Below are 15,746 nucleotides of genomic sequence, written 5' to 3'. Positions count from 1 at the left end.
GAGAAGAAAAGAAGAGCAGAGAGCAGTGGAGGGGCAGAAAAGAGAGATGCAGAGAGTAGGAAAGAGGAGCAGAGATCAGGAAATAGGTGCAGAGAGCAGAAAAGAACAGCAGAGAGCAGTGGAGGAGCAGAGAAGAGAGGATCAGTGAGAAGAAAAGAAGAGCAGAGAGCAGTGGAGGGGCAGAGAAGAGAGATGCAGAGAGTAGGAAAGAGGAGCAGAGATCAGGAAAGAGGTGCAGAGAGCAGAAAAGAACAGCAGAGAGCAGTGGAGGAGCAGAGAAGAGAGGATCAGTGAGAAGAACAGCAGAGAAGAGAAGAGCAGAGAGTAGGAAAGGGGCTGAGATCAGGAAAGAGGAGCAGAGAGCAGTGGAGGAGCAGAGAAGAAAGGAGCAGAGAGTAGGAAAGAATAGCAGAGAGCAGTGGAGGAGCAGAGAAGAAAGGAGCAGAGAGTATGAAAGAGGAGCAGAGATCACGAAAGAGGTGCAGAGAAAAGAAAAGACGAGCAGAGAGCAGTGGAGGAGCAGAGAAGACAGGAGCAGAGAAGAGAGGAGCAGAGAGTAGGAAAGAGGGGCAGAGAGCAGTGGAGGAGCAGAAAAAAGAGGAGCAGAGATCAGGAAAGAGGAGCAGAGATCAGTGGACCAGCAGAGAGCAGAAAAGAGGAGCAGAGAAGAGAGGATCAGTGAGAAGAACAGAAGAGCAGAGAGCAGTGGAGGAGCAGAGAGCAGAAAAGAGGAGCAGAGAGCAGGAAAGAGGAGCAGAGAGCAGTGGAGAAGCAGAGAAGAGAGAATGTGAGCAGAAAAGAAGAGCAGAGAGCAGTGGAGGATCATAGAGCAGAAAAGAGCAGATGAGTAGAGAGGAGAAGAGAGCAGTGGAGAAGAGAGGAGCAATGAGCAGGAAAAAGAGGAAAGAGCAGTGGAGGAGCATAAAAGAGGAGCATAGAGATCATTGAAGTCCACAGAAGTAATGGAAGGACATGAGACTGTCGCGGGCGGAGGAGGGGACGCTGCGCTCACCCACTGCTGGGGTCCAGCTACTGCTGCTCGGTGGTGGCTCGAGCGGTGGGCCGGATCCCGGGGACTCGAGCGGCGTTCCTCGCTCGTGAGTGAAAGGGGGTGGTTTGGGTTTAGGGATATTGTCCGTGACGCCACCCACGGTTGTGGTGAGGTTGTGACACCACCGCTGCTCTGGACGGGGATCCCGGGAGCGGTGACAGGGAGCAGCTTGGATGTTGGTTCTCCCCTCCGTGGGTAGGGGGGTTGGTTGTCCTGGGGCCCGGTGAGGGGTAGGGATGGATGGCAGGTGGGCTACGGGGCCTGATGAAGTGCAGGGTCGCGGGGGCAGCGCTATGCCGCACGACACGGTGGTACTCACTCAGCCAATGATGAATGCAAAGTCTCCGGTAAAACAAACGGCTGGATGGACGGGTCCCACAGAGGGCTGCGGCGCTTCTCCTCCCGGCAGGTTGATGGTGACTGCCTTTCCCTGCACCTGTGTAGTGTGTACGGTTCCAATGGGTTCCCACCGGTAACCCACTCCCCAGCTTGGATATGTGCTGAAGGAGCCCCTTTTGCCCGCAGGCTCTGGCCCTGGGAACTGTAGCCTTGGTGGTGACTGTGTTTCCCTCTACGGTTTGAGCTGTCGCCTTCAATCGGGTCTTGACTGCTGGGAAACCCCGGAGGTTCCTTTCGCTAACGGATTTGACCAACTTTACGGCAACTCCAAGCCTGGTCGGGGTCCGTAAGCCCTGCCGGATGGTGCTGGCTTCTCTTTGTTCACCGGTCTGGTACCGCCGGGCCACCGCCCGTCCACGGTCCTTACGGCTCACTTTAATCGGCCTCTCCTGCAGACGGTCACCACCGTCTGCCAACCTTGCTGTACCGTCCGGGCCACACACCCGGACGCTGTCAGACTGCTCCTCTACCACTTCACTTTACTCCTCCAACTAACCTGACTCCTTTTCCCGCCTCAAGAACTGTGAACTCCTCGGTGGGCGGGACCAACCGCCTGGCCCACCCCCTGGTGTGGACATCAGCCCCTGGAGGAAGGCAAAAAGGGTTTTGTGTTTGGCTTCAGTGTGCCTAACCGGGGTGTGGGGTGTGTTGGTGTAGTTCCTGTGACGACCTGGCTTGTCCAGGGCGCCACATTCCCCCTTAGTAAAATGCAGACCGTCCGCGGGCTGCCCGTCCATCACCGGTTTTATTTTAACTGTAAAAGATAAAACGGTAAAACATGTAAAAACATAAGCATTTTTTTTCAATCTTCCCACATCGGGAGGCACATTCTTAAACGTTACTAACGGTTGTTTTTATTAATGGTATGGCTTCCGCTCTTCACCCACTGAAGCAACCTGGCCCTGATGCTGCCCCTAAGCAAATGGGCAGCACCCCTTGACCCCAGTCCAGCTCCAAGTTGCCCGAGCGGGTTCCGTCCCTTTCAGGGGACCCACGTCCATGGGGAACCCCTGAACCCCCGGAAGTTCGCCACCGGTTACGGTAGTGGTGGGCCTGGGCCATCACTTTCCTCCAGGCCCATCCTCCAAATCAGCCTCTCCGGAGGCAGTAACGGTTAAAGCCTTAAAACACATTTTTATTTACATACCACTAGTTCGTCGTTGCCCTGCCAGTTCTCGGGCTTGTCCGTAGCAGTTTCTACGCATTGGTTTGCATACAGTCCCCACGGGGACAACAGTTGCCAGCAACGACCGGTTCAATCAGGTTAGTTAATCAGGTGAACTTCTTCGGTTGATCATTTTCACTTATCATTCAAAAACTCTTAGCGGTGCTGGTGGTCCCAACGGGGACAACTTGCAACGGGGCTCCGCTGCCATCACTCTGACTCCTCGGTGTCGGCTAGGGGAGGGGGCTCGGTAGATACTCGGGCTTCTTGACTGCCCCTCAGCTTCGCATCCAACGCGAACCACCCTCTCTCCCCGCAGTGCCTGGTGTACTGCACCAAGTCTCCCGCCATCAGGTTGCGGCCCGGGTGATCCTCTGGCAAATGGGCATTGACGTCCCGTCGGGCCACAAAAACTTCGGCCTCCAGGCCCAGCTGATAGATAAAACCATAACCCCGACGGACGTCAAACCTCCTCACTTGCCTTTCATAGAGCGGGCCCCGGACACGGAAGGTCGCTTGGCGGAGGCTTTCTTTCTCCCGAATCGTGCGGGCCACCAGCTCTGCCTTCCTTCTCTCCCTCTCGGCAATCTCCAGGCCCAGCGGTGTTGGTTCCCTGTCCCAATACGGGACCGCTGCGAGCCCCTGCGCACGGGTCGGGCCCCGCGAGACCTTCTAGACACTGCCCACCACTGGCAATCTGGGTGGAAGGTCCCGCGGTGACTTGGCCTGGGGTGCTGTCTTGCAGCGGCAACCCGGCGCAACCTCAGCCGAGGTGTGGGGAATGGACACAGGGGTCCTCTCCCGATGGACCTCCGCCTCCTCCTGCATGAGACGGGCTACCGGGGCCGATGCGGGGTCAGGCACGATCAGCGGTGCCTCCGGTACAGCCTCAGCAACGGGTTCGACCTTCGGCGTCTTCCAAGGAAGCGGTGCTGCACGGTCACGAGCCTCGGCTGCAGATCGGTCCGCCTGGGCGGATGGGCGGGGTATCGCTACCCGTGGGGGGGTAGCGGGCCTCGTGGCGGGGCAGCAGCAGCCAACACGGGTAGCGGGGAAGGTAGCAGGGCGAGCGGGTGTAGACCGGGCCCCTCGGCCGCGATGACCGACCCACTAGGGGTACAAGGGCGTGGGTCACTTACCCTCTCCTCCAAGACTCCCTCCACCTCGCGTCTCCGTATGGCCGCCACCACCTCCGCCATGTCGGCCTCCCACTCCTCCAAGAGGAGTTGCATCCAAATCTGCAGCCGCTGTTGGAGCTGGGCGGTCTGGACCTCCACCCACGCCGCGGTTCCAGGTGTGGGGGCTACGGTGCTGCGGGACGGCTGATACATCGCTGCGGCGGCCTCTTCCAGGAACCAACAAAAAGATGGCCGCAGGGTCCTGGCGTCCCTGCTTTTATAGCCACGAGCTACATGCGGCCAGACGCCATCCGTCCCCCTTAGTCTTTTTCCGGCTCCTCCTCTACAGAGGCGGGGTTTCGGCTTTCGCGCCTCCACTGCTCGAGGAGACGCTCGAGCGGGGATTTTTCGTGCCCAAAATGGCGGCCTCTCAAAATTTTCGGCTGGACACCTCCGGCGGTCACAAGGCGCACCTCTACCAGACGGCAGAGCGGTAAGATCCTGTTCGTGACGCCAAGTTGTCGCGGGCGGAGGAGGGGATGCTGCGCTCACCCACTGCTCGGGTCCGGCTACTGCTGCTGCTGCTCGGTGGTGGCTCGAGCGGTGGGCCGGATCCCGGGGACTCAAGTGGCGTTCCTCGCCCGTGAGTGAAAGGGGGTGGTTTGGGTTTAGGGATATTGTCCGTGACGCCACCCACGGTTGTGGTGAGATTGGTGACACCACCGCTGCTCTGGACGGGGATCCGACGAGCGGTGACAGGGAGCAACTTTGTTGTTAGTTCTCCCCTCCGTGGTTGGTTGTCCCGGGGCCCGGTGAGGGAGGAACAGGAGGCGGGTTATGGGGCCTGGTGAGGTGCAGGGTCGCGGGGGCAGCGCAGTGCCGCACGGCACGGTGGTACTCACTCAGCCAATGATGAATGCAAAGTCTCCGGTAAAACAAACGGCTGGATGGACGGGTCCCACAGACGGCTGCGATGTTTCTCCTCCCGGCAGGTTGATGGTGACTGCCTTTCCCTGCACCTGTGTAGTGTGTACGGTTCCAATGGGTTCCCACCGGTAACCCGCTCCCCAGCTTGGATGGGTGCTGAAGGAGCCCCTTTTGCCCGCAGGCTCTGGCCCTGGGAACTGTAGCCTTGGTGGTGACTGTGTTTCCCTCTACGGTTTGAGCTGTCGCCTTCAATCGGGTCTTGACTGCTGGGAAACCCAGGAGGTTCCCTTCGCTAATGGATTTGACCAACTTTACGGCAACTCCAAGCCTGGTCGGGGTCCGTAAGCCCTGCCGGATGGTGCTGGCTTCTCTTTGCGTACCGATCCGGTACCGCCGGGCCACCGCCCGTCCACGGTCCTTACGGCTCACTCTAATCGGCCTCTCCTGCAGACGGTCACCACTGTCTGCCAACCTTGCTGTACCGCCACACACCCGGACACGGTCAGTCTCCTCTCCTCTGCTACCACTTCACTTCACTCCTCCAACTAACCTGACTCCTTTTCCCGCCTCCAGGACTGTGAACTCCTCGGTGGGCGGGACCAACCGCCTGGCCCACCCCCTGGTGTGGACATCAGCCCCTGGAGGAAGGCAACAAGGGTTTGTGTTTGGCTTTGGTGTGCCTAGCCGGGGTGTGGGGTGTGTTGGTGTAGTTCCTGTGACGACCTGGCTTGTCCAGGGCGCCACAAGACCGTCTACCCGAATCAGTGAGAGGAGGCGAGCGGTATCCTGCGGTCCGGGTGAGTGCGGTCCGGGTGAGTGCGGGTCCGGGCCAAGCCTTAATGGCTCCTTCTGTGGCTCTGAGCTGCTTCTTATCATGGATCCATCTTTACACTTATTTACTCTTATTGTGATGTGAAATCCGCCCAGAGACGAGTGCTTTAATAAACAATAATAATTGCGCATTCAGCCGTTCTGTCGCTTCTGCACTTCACATCCCAATATTTCCTGACGAGAATTATTTTCCCTTCTTGAGAAAACATAAAGTGTAAAGAAAATAAACGATAGTGAAATGCAGGAAAATGTGAACATAGTGTACATGTAACGGCACGTCCCCCCGGGGGCAGCACGATCAGTCACACAAATCACTTTATAGTGTAATGAATGTGACCAACATCACATAGAGAAGAGAATGCTGCTAAACACTTCCCAATGAACGAGAATAATACTGCCCCTATGTATAAAAACATAACTACTATAATACTGCCCCCTGTATACAGGAATATAACTACTATAATACTGCCCCTATGTATAAAAATGTAACTACTATAATACTGCCCCCTGTATACAGGAATATAACTACTATAATACTGCCCCTATGTACAAGAATATAACTAATATAATACTACCCCTATGTATAAAAATATAACTACTATAATACTGCTCCTATGTACAAGAATATAACTACTATAATACTGCCCCCTGTATACAGGAATATAACTACTATAATACTGCCCCCTATGTACAGGAATATAACTACTATAATACTGCCCCCTGTATACAGGAATATAACTACTATAATACTGCCCCCTATGTACAGGAATATAACTACTATAATACTGCCCCTATGTATAAAAACATAACTACTATAATACTGCCCCCTGTATACAGGAATATAACTACTATAATACTGCCCTTATGTATAAAAATATAACTATTATAATACTGCCCCCTGTATACAGGAATATAACTACTATAATACTGCCCCCTATGTACAGGAATATAACTACTATAATACTGCCCCTATGTACAAGAATATAACTAATATAATACTGCCCCTATGTACAAGAATATAACTAATATAATACTGCCCCTATGTACAAGAATATAACTACTATAATACTGCCCCTATGTATAAAAACATAACTACTATAATACTGCCCCCTGTATACAGGAATATAACTACTATAATACTGCCCCAATGTATAAAAATATAACTACTATAATACTGCCCCCTGTATACAGGAATATAACTACTATAATACTGCCCCTATGTATAAAAATGTAACTACTATAATACTGCCCCCTGTATACAGGAATATAACTACTATAATACTGCCCCTATATACAAGATAAAAATATACATACAGGGAGAAAACGGGTATATGCCGCGCTTAAAAAACACTGAGGCAGAACTGATATAAAAATTTCTTTTTTATTACAGCATTCCAAAATGGAATGCTGTAATAAAAAAAAATTAATAAAAAAATATAAAAAAAAAAATAATAAAAAAGAAATTTTTATATCAGTTCTGCCTCAGTGGTTTTTAAGCGCGGCATATACCCGTTTTCTCCCTGTATGTATATTTTTACCACGTAAAATGTATATTTTTATCCAAGGGGCCGCTGCTTGAACCACGCGGACACTCACATGCGCTTCAAGGAGTTGTGACTGGCACAACCCCATCAGGTGAGTGTACCCATTTCCTTCTTATTACCCCTGGTATACCGCATAAGACCCTATTGCGCCTTTTTGTCTCCCCACCTCTAGTACCTATATACAAGAATATAACTACTATAATACTGCCCCTATGTACAAGAATATAACTACTATAATACTGCCCCTATGTACAAGAATATAACTACTATAATACTGCCCCTATGTACAAGAATATAACTACTATAATACTGCCCCTATGTACAAGAATATAACTACTATAATACTGCTCCTATGTACAAGAATATAACTACTATAATACTGCCCCCTATGTACAAGAATATAACTACTATAATACTGCCCCTATGTACAAGAAAATAACTACTATAATACTGCCCCCATGTACAAGAATATAACTACTATAAAACTGTCCCTATGTACAAGAATATAACTACTATAATACTGCTCCTATGTACAAGAATATAACTACTATAATACTGCCCCTATGTACAAGAATATAACTACTATAATACTGCCCCTATGTACAAGAATATAACTACTATAATACTGCCCCTATGTACAAGAATATAACTACTATAATACTGCTCCTATGAACAAGAATATAACTACTATAATACTGCCCCCCATGTACAAGAATATAACTTCTATAATACTGCCCCTATGTACAAGAATATAACTACTATAATACTGCTCCTATGTACAAGAATATAACTACTATAATACTGCCCCTATGTACAAGAATATAACTACTATAATACTGCTCCTATGTGCAAGAATATAACTACTATAATACTGCCTATATGTACAAGAATATAACTACTATAATACTGCTCCTATGGACAAGAATATAACTACTATAATACTGCTCCTATGTGCAAGAATATAACTACTATAATACTGCCCCTATATACAAGAATATAACTACTATAATACTGCCCCTATGTACAAGAATATAACTACTATAATACTGCCCCCTATATACAAGAATATAACTACTAGAATACTGTATCTTATATACAAGAATATAACTACTATAATACTGCCCCCTATGTACAAGAATATAACTACTATAATACTGCCCCCTATGTACAAGAATATAACTACTATAATACTGTATCTTATATACAAGAATATAACTACTATAATACTGCCCCCTATGTACAAGAATATAACTACTATAATACTGCCCCCTATGTACAAGAATATAACTACTATAATACTGTCTCTTATATACACGAAAATAACTATTATAATACTGCCCCTATATACAAGAATATAACTACGATAATACTGCTCCTAAATATAAGAATATAACTACTATAATACTGCCCCTATGTACAAGAATATAACTACTATAATACTGCCCCATATATACAAGAATATAACTACTATAATACTGCCCCTATGTACAAGAATATAACTACTATAATACTGCCCCTATGTACAAGAATATAACTACTATAATATTGCTCCTATGTACAAGAATATAACTACTATAATACTGCCCCTATGTACAAGAATATAACTACTATAATACTGCCCCCATGTACAAGAATATAACTACTATAATACTGCCCCTATGTACAAGAATATAACTACTATAATACTGCTCCTATGTACAAGATTATAACTACTATAATACTGCCCCTATGTACAAGAATATAACTACGATAATACTGCTCCTATGTGCAAGAATATAACTACTATAATACTGCTCCTATGTACAAGAATATAACTACTATAATACTGCTCCTATGTGCAAGAATATAACTACTATAATACTGCCCCTATGTACAAGAATATAACTACTATAATACTGTCCCCTATATACAAGAATATAACTACTATAATACTGTATCTTATATACAAGAATATAACTACTATAATACTGTCTCATATATACAAGAATATAACTACTATAATACTGCCCCTATGTACAAGAATATAACTATTATAATACTGCCCCTATATACAAGAATATAACTACTATAATACTGCTCCTAAATATAAGAATATAACTACTATAATACTGCCCCTAGGTACAAGAATATAACTACTATAATTCTGCCCCATATATACAAGAATATAACTACTATAATACTGCCTGCTATATACAAGAATATAACTACTATAATACTGCCCCTATGTACAAGAATATAACTATTATAATACTGCTCCTATGTACAAGAATATAACTACTATAATACTGCTCCCTATGTACAAGACTATAACTACTATAATACTGCCCCTATGTCCAAGAATATAACTACTATAATACTGCCCCCTATGTACAAGAATATAACTACTATAATACTGCTCCTATATACAAGAATATAACTACTATAATACTGCTCCCTATGTACAAGAATATAACTACTATAATACTGCCCCTATGTACAAGAATATAACTATTATAATACTGCTCCTATATACAAGAATATAACTACTATAATACTGCTCCCTATGTACAAGAATATAACTACTATAATATTGCTCCCTATGTACAAGAATATAACTACTATAATACTGCTCCCTATGTACAAGAATATAACTACTATAATACTGCCCCTATGTACAAGAATATAACTATTATAATACTGCTCCTATATACAAGAATATAACTACTATAATACTGCCCCCTATGTACAAGAATATATCTACTATAATACTGCCCCTATGTACAAAAGTATAACTACTATAAAACTGCCCCTAGGTACAAGAATATAAGTACTATAATACTGCCCCTATATAAAAGAATATAACTATTATAATACTGCTCCTATATACAAGAATATAACTACTATAATACTGCCCCCTATGTACAAGAATATAACTACTATAATACTGCCCCTATGTACAAGAATATAACCACTATAATACTGCCCCTATATACAAGAATATAACTAATATAATACTGCCCCTATGTACAAGAATATAACCACTATAATACTGCCCCTATGTACAAGAATATAACTAATATAATACTGCCCCTATGTACAAGAATATAACTACTATAATACTGCCCCTATGTACAAGAATATAACTAATATAATACTGCCCCTATGTACAAGAATATAACTAATATAATACTGCCCCTATGTACAAGAATATAACTACTATAATACTGCCCCTATGTATAAAAACATAACTACTATAATACTGCCCCCTGTATACAGGAATATAACTACTATAATACTGCCCCAATGTATAAAAATATAACTACTATAATACTGCCCCCTGTATACAGGAATATAACTACTATAATACTGCCCCTATATACAAAAAATATAACTACTATAATACTGCCCCAATGTATAAAAATATAACTACTATAATACTGCCCCCTGTATACAGGAATATAACTACTATAATACTGCCCCTATATACAAAAAATATAACTACTATAATACTGCCCCTATGTATAAAAATGTAACTACTATAATACTGCCCCTATATACAAGATAAAAATATACATACAGGGAGAAAACGGGTATATGCCGCGCTTAAAAAACACTGAGGCAGAACTGATATAAAAATTTCTTTTTTATTACAGCATTCCAAAATGGAATGCTGTAATAAAAAAAAATTAATAAAAAAATATAAAAAAAAAAATAATAAAAAAGAAATTTTTATATCAGTTCTGCCTCAGTGGTTTTTAAGCGCGGCATATACCCGTTTTCTCCCTGTATGTATATTTTTACCACGTAAAATGTATATTTTTATCCAAGGGGCCGCTGCTTGAACCACGCGGACACTCACATGCGCTTCAAGGAGTTGTGACTGGCACAACCCCATCAGGTGAGTGTACCCATTTCCTTCTTATTACCCCTGGTATACCGCATAAGACCCTATTGCGCCTTTTTGTCTCCCCACCTCTAGTACCTATATACAAGAATATAACTACTATAATACTGCCCCTATGTACAAGAATATAACTACTATAATACTGCCCCTATGTACAAGAATATAACTACTATAATACTGCCCCTATGTACAAGAATATAACTACTATAATACTGCCCCTATGTACAAGAATATAACTACTATAATACTGTTCCTATGTACAAGAATATAACTACTATAATACTGCCCCCTATGTACAAGAATATAACTACTATAATACTGCCCCTATGTACAAGAAAATAACTACTATAATACTGCCCCCATGTACAAGAATATAACTACTATAAAACTGTCCCTATGTACAAGAATATAACTACTATAATACTGCTCCTATGTACAAGAATATAACTACTATAATACTGCCCCTATGTACAAGAATATAACTACTATAATACTGCCCCTATGTACAAGAATATAACTACTATAATACTGCCCCTATGTACAAGAATATAACTACTATAATACTGCTCCTATGTACAAGAATATAACTACTATAATACTGCCCCCATGTACAAGAATATAACTTCTATAATACTGCCCCTATGTACAAGAATATAACTACTATAATACTGCTCCTATGTAAAAGAATATAACTACTATAATACTGCCCCTATGTACAAGAATATAACTACTATAATACTGCTCCTATGTGCAAGAATATAACTACTATAATACTGCCTATATGTACAAGAATATAACTACTATAATACTGCTCCTATGGACAAGAATATAACTACTATAATACTGCTCCTATGTGCAAGAATATAACTACTATAATACTGCCCCTATATACAAGAATATAACTACTATAATACTGCCCCTATGTACAAGAATATAACTACTATAATACTGCCCCCTATATACAAGAATATAACTACTATAATACTGTATCTTATATACAAGAATATAACTACTATAATACTGCCCCCTATGTACAAGAATATAACTACTATAATACTGCCCCCTATGTACAAGAATATAACTACTATAATACGGTATCTTATATACAAGAATATAACTACTATAATACTGCCCCCTATGTACAAGAATATAACTACTATAATACTGCCCCCTATGTACAAGAATATAACTACTATAATACTGTCTCTTATATACACGAAAATAACTATTATAATACTGCCCCTATATACAAGAATATAACTACTATAATACTGCTCCTAAATATAAGAATATAACTACTATAATACTGCCCCTATGTACAAGAATATAACTACTATAATACTGCCCCATATATACAAGAATATAACTACTATAATACTGCCCCTATGTACAAGAATATAACTACTATAATACTGCCCCTATGTACAAGAATATAACTACTATAATATTGCTCCTATGTACAAGAATATAACTACTATAATACTGCCCCTATGTACAAGAATATAACTACTATAATACTGCCCCCATGTACAAGAATATAACTACTATAATACTGCCCCTATGTACAAGAATATAACTACTATAATACTGCTCCTATGTACAAGATTATAACTACTATAATACTGCCCCTATGTACAAGAATATAACTACGATAATACTGCTCCTATGTGCAAGAATATAACTACTATAATACTGCTCCTATGTACAAGAATATAACTACTATAATACTGCTCCTATGTGCAAGAATATAACTACTATAATACTGCCCCTATGTACAAGAATATAACTACTATAATACTGTCCCCTATATACAAGAATATAACTACTATAATACTGTATCTTATATACAAGAATATAACTACTATAATACTGTCTCATATATACAAGAATATAACTACTATAATACTGCCCCTATGTACAAGAATATAACTATTATAATACTGCCCCTATATACAAGAATATAACTACTATAATACTGCTCCTAAATATAAGAATATAACTACTATAATACTGCCCCTAGGTACAAGAATATAACTACTATAATTCTGCCCCATATATACAAGAATATAACTACTATAATACTGCCTGCTATATACAAGAATATAACTACTATAATACTGCCCCTATGTACAAGAATATAACTATTATAATACTGCTCCTATGTACAAGAATATAACTACTATAATACTGCTCCCTATGTACAAGACTATAACTACTATAATACTGCCCCTATGTCCAAGAATATAACTACTATAATACTGCCCCCTATGTACAAGAATATAACTACTATAATACTGCTCCTATATACAAGAATATAACTACTATAATACTGCTCCCTATTTACAAGAATATAACTACTATAATACTGCCCCTATGTACAAGAATATAACTATTATAATACTGCTCCTATGTACAAGAATATAACTACTATAATACTGCCCCCTATGTACAAGAATATAACTACTATAATACTGCCCCTATGTACAAGAAAATAACTACTATAATACTGCCCCCATGTACAAGAATATAACTACTATAAAACTGTCCCTATGTACAAGAATATAACTACTATAATACTGCTCCTATGTACAAGAATATAACTACTATAATACTGCCCCTATGTACAAGAATATAACTACTATAATACTGCCCCTATGTACAAGAATATAACTACTATAATACTGCCCCTATGTACAAGAATATAACTACTATAATACTGCTCCTATGTACAAGAATATAACTACTATAATACTGCCCCCATGTACAAGAATATAACTACTATAATACTGCCCCTATGTACAAGAATATAACTATTATAATACTGCTCCTATATACAAGAATATAACTACTATAATACTGCCCCCTATGTACAAGAATATATCTACTATAATACTGCCCCTATGTACAAAAGTATAACTACTATAATACTGCCCCTAGGTACAAGAATATAAGTACTATAATACTGCCCCCTATATAAAAGAATATAACTATTATAATACTGCTCCTATATACAAGAATATAACTACTATAATACTGCCCCCTATGTACAAGAATATAACTACTATAATACTGCCCCTATGTACAAGAATATAACCACTATAATACTGCCCCTATATACAAGAATATAACTACTATAATACTGCCCCTATATACAAGAATATAACTACTATAATACTGCCCCTATATACAAGAATATAACTACTATAATACTGCCCCTATATACAAAAATATAACTACTATAATACTGCCCCTAGGTACAAGAATATAACTACTATAATACTGCCCCTATATACAAGAATATAACTACTATAATACTGCCCCTATGTATAAAAACATAACTACTATAATACTGCCCCCTGTATACAGGAATATAACTACTATAATACTGCCCCAATGTATAAAAATATAACTACTATAATACTGCCCCCTGTATACAGGAATATAACTACTATAATACTGCCCCTATATACAAAAAATATAACTACTATAATACTGCCCCAATGTATAAAAATATAACTACTATAATACTGCCCCCTGTATACAGGAATATAACTACTATAATACTGCCCCTATATACAAAAAATATAACTACTATAATACTGCCCCTATGTATAAAAATGTAACTACTATAATACTGCCCCTATATACAAGATAAAAATATACATACAGGGAGAAAACGGGTATATGCCGCGCTTAAAAAACACTGAGGCAGAACTGATATAAAAATTTCTTTTTTATTACAGCATTCCAAAATGGAATGCTGTAATAAAAAAAAATTAATAAAAAAATATAAAAAAAAAAATAATAAAAAAGAAATTTTTATATCAGTTCTGCCTCAGTGGTTTTTAAGCGCGGCATATACCCGTTTTCTCCCTGTATGTATATTTTTACCACGTAAAATGTATATTTTTATCCAAGGGGCCGCTGCTTGAACCACGCGGACACTCACATGCGCTTCAAGGAGTTGTGACTGGCACAACCCCATCAGGTGAGTGTACCCATTTCCTTCTTATTACCCCTGGTATACCGCATAAGACCCTATTGCGCCTTTTTGTCTCCCCACCTCTAGTACCTATATACAAGAATATAACTACTATAATACTGCCCCTATGTACAAGAATATAACTACTATAATACTGCCCCTATGTACAAGAATATAACTACTATAATACTGCCCCTATGTACAAGAATATAACTACTATAATACTGCCCCTATGTACAAGAATATAACTACTATAATACTGCTCCTATGTACAAGAATATAACTACTATAATACTGCCCCCTATGTACAAGAATATAACTACTATAATACTGCCCCTATGTACAAGAAAATAACTACTATAATACTGCCCCCATGTACAAGAATATAACTACTATAAAACTGTCCCTATGTACAAGAATATAACTACTATAATACTGCTCCTATGTACAAGAATATAACTACTATAATACTGCCCCTATGTACAAGAATATAACTACTATAATACTGCCCCTATGTACAAGAATATAACTACTATAATACTGCCCCTATGTACAAGAATATAACTACTATAATACTGCTCCTATGTACAAGAATATAACTACTATAATACTGCCCCCATGTACAAGAATATAACTTCTATAATACTGCCCCTATGTACAAGAATATAACTACTATAATACTGCTCCTATGTAAAAGAATATAACTACTATAATACTGCCCCTATGTACAAGAATATAACTACTATAATACTGCTCCTATGTGCAAGAATATAACTACTATAATACTGCCTATATGTACAAGAATATAACTACTATAATACTGCTCCTATGGACAAGAATATAACT

Source organism: Anomaloglossus baeobatrachus, chromosome 3, assembly GCF_048569485.1.
Source record: "Anomaloglossus baeobatrachus isolate aAnoBae1 chromosome 3, aAnoBae1.hap1, whole genome shotgun sequence".
Taxonomy (NCBI): Eukaryota; Metazoa; Chordata; class Amphibia; order Anura; family Aromobatidae; genus Anomaloglossus; species Anomaloglossus baeobatrachus.
Note: the sequence above shows the minus strand (reverse complement) of the source record.